Raw genomic sequence first — 2,676 nt, forward strand, 5'->3', positions numbered from 1 at the left:
TATTGTGTTAAAGTGAGATGTAAAAATTAATTTTTCTTGTATACACGTTGCTCTGTGACGTCACATGGCAAACAGTGAATATATTGATTGTACTGGCTTACAAGCCGGTATGAAACAGCTAGTGGATTTTCGCTAAGCGTTGCGTTTGTACTTTTGTTGTTAGTTCTCACTAATAAGAACGTTTTATGTTCTCTAACCGTAACCAATAAAACAGTAAAAACATATTATTTGTGTACACCTCCTCCGCGTTTAACGTATTGAATCAATAGTTCACAACAAAAGTACAGACACAACGCTTAGCAAACATCCACTTGCTGTTTCATACCGGCTTGTAAGCCAGTACAATAGATATATTCACAGTTTGCCACAGAGCAACGTGTATACAAGAAAAATGAATTTTTACATCTCACTTTAACACAATAAAGTGGAAATTATATTTGGAAATGAAAATTGAACTTAGGACTGTAGGACTTGCTTTCCCTTTTACGACTAGGTCAATTCTTCACGGTGTAAAGTTTTATTTATGCAAGCTTTACAACTAGTTCCTTTAGGACTTGCCATCCCCTTCACTATCGTAGTAGTGGCCCCATAGGGAGTAGTTTCCATCCTGTAAGTTTTCGCGTCTAGTATCCATAAATCATCCTTTTAATTTACATCCTATCCAGCAGCTACCTGCAACACACACTACAGTTAACCTACTGAACATGCATTGTCGATGCTTCCTAGCATAGAGTACCTATCTATATTTAGTATCTTACAATATACTTGTATATGTAGGATGTCAAAATAGTTATCACTGAATTAAAACATTTAAAATTAAAAATTGATAAATTGAATAATTCAACATAAAATGGCAGCGTTGGGTATCTGTCGTGGAGAAAAGGAATTGCTCACTTGTATAAATCACACTAATTAAACGTTTGAACTAAAATAAAAAATGAAGAGTCCTGATTCCTGAATGTTGATTTTTTTTTAAATTTAATACTGTCAACGTTTATCTGACAAAATCTAAAAGTTTTTCATTTATGAAGCAAAAATTGAATACACAATATTTTTTTTTTATCTATTTATTGTTATTTACAACTGTATACATATGTATACAACGAGTAAATTTTCTGTAAGTGATATAATGACATGATACAAACTATCCATTGATAGAACTCCAAAAACGTTTCTGGAGGAGATCTCGAGGCCATCTTCTTTTCAGACGCCTAGGACGATTATTAGGTAATGAAGGAGAAGCCAGGTTAGAAACAAGTGGATTTGGGTGGTTGGGAAGTTTATCATGGAAGCATTGGTATCTGGTTCTGGCCAAATGGGCAACATAGGGGACATCGAGGTCCTAATGGATGATTTTATTTGTGGCAAAGTAAGGAGCATTAAGGATTTTGGACTGTAAGGATTGGATTCGAGACGAATTTGATAGTTTAGTGAAGCCCCATAGCTCAACTCCGTATGTCCAAATAGGCCTTTTAATAGTCATGTAGATCAGTCTTTTGTAATTTTAAAATAATATATTTTCCATTCTTCTAATGTATCGCCATATTAGAATAACTTTATACTACATAATAGTATTAAATGCTTTTGTTTTTTTGTTCTTTCATTTTTTCTTTCTATATTTAATTTATTTTTATCCTTTTTTTCCTAATTCTTCTTTCTCTATTTCTTTCTATTATATTACTTATCTGTATGCCGAATTATATTTTCTCCTTAAGTTGAACAGAGCAGATAAAGAAGGACGAATTTCTCGAGAACGACTAAATGTATTTTCAATATAGATCTACAAAATTATTGAAAAAAAAATTATAACAAATTCTACTCTTTTTTTACACTTAAGATTAAATGAACGGTTTTATAGATAATTACATTAATGTGCAAAATCAAGAGAATTTTTATTTTTATTATACTTAACCTAGAAATTATTAGGGTCTCTGAGTACCACGAGTTGGACAAAAGTTAACTATAGATAAAACTGATGACTAATATTGTCATGGATACGACCCTTATTCATGAATGAACCATTATAAACAAAATTGTCATCATACTAATGATAATTTTAGCTATTAGTTTCATCTATAGATAATTTGTTCCTCACTCTGTTCGAGCGGTAGGTGCTAGATACTATTCCCTTTTTGGATTATTCCACAACTGAATAAGACCATGTAGTAGTTGTAGAGACATAGATGTAAGATGTATATATATATATATATAGAAGGAGTGTTATTTTTGGGAAAACATTTCTCGAAACAAAATTAGCCTCAAAATAAGCATGACTTAAACGCCACTTAGACTTTCATGAAGCGCTATCTTTCTCTTCTAATAATAACTCCTTCTAAAACTTTAGTGGAGGTAAAGCTATTGGTTTATTTTTTAAAATGATATTATTTTGTAAATAATAATTTACATTAAAAATTATTAATTATGACTGTACCTATTAGTAACTAGTTTCTAGTCCTGCTGTATGTATTCTTTCTTAAATTATTATTATTTCTTATATAACAACCTACATCCCATTATCCTCAACTTCAATCCCAACATTCTCATCCCTCTGTTCCTCAAACCTCATCCACTTCCCAAAAGCCTAATTATCAGATACCTATTATTCCACCTCCTCCTAACGCGACAGATCTCACAAACCTCCTCACCTCTTTCCTATCTGAATTTAGATCCCTTATC

Source organism: Halyomorpha halys, unplaced genomic scaffold, assembly GCF_000696795.3.
Source record: "Halyomorpha halys isolate HHAL.00 unplaced genomic scaffold, Hhal_1.1 Scaffold743.1, whole genome shotgun sequence".
NCBI lineage: Eukaryota > Metazoa > Arthropoda > Insecta > Hemiptera > Pentatomidae > Halyomorpha > Halyomorpha halys.